Source organism: Berghia stephanieae, chromosome 15 (genome assembly GCF_034508935.2).
Source record: "Berghia stephanieae isolate SIO BIC M18660-M18661 chromosome 15, UCSD_Bste_1.3, whole genome shotgun sequence".
Lineage (NCBI taxonomy): Eukaryota > Metazoa > Mollusca > Gastropoda > Nudibranchia > Aeolidiidae > Berghia > Berghia stephanieae.
Genome location: NC_088374.1, coordinates 1387339 through 1387760, shown reverse-complemented (window position 1 = coordinate 1387760; position 422 = coordinate 1387339).

Sequence of the window (422 nt, the reverse complement as noted above, 5' to 3'; positions counted from 1 at the left end):
ATCATTTACGAAGACTGCTTCCGCCAAGACAAACTGTCAAAATAGCAAGTTGTAGCGAAAACTCACTCGAATTGACAACTTTTGTTCAGGTCAAATGAAAATGTTTCTTGTCTTACGGGTTGCACGTCGTCCCTCCTGACTGACAAAAAAGCCGAATGTAACTCTTCTAACAATAGAAATATATTGAGTGGCTTAAAACAGCTTCCTGGGATCTATATTTAGGCATTACCATTGTCAAATCGGTGTTGAATATCCACTGTGCCCTGAAAACAGGTTGGTCGATGAGGGAAGGAGATTTTTGTATTGCCCGTCCCCTACCGACCAAACATTTTAAATGGGTCTTTAAAAACCCTACCAAACACCTTAAAACGTTTTATGCCGTTGTTTTTTTGAATTGCCAAGGATTCATTAGGCACCGAGCG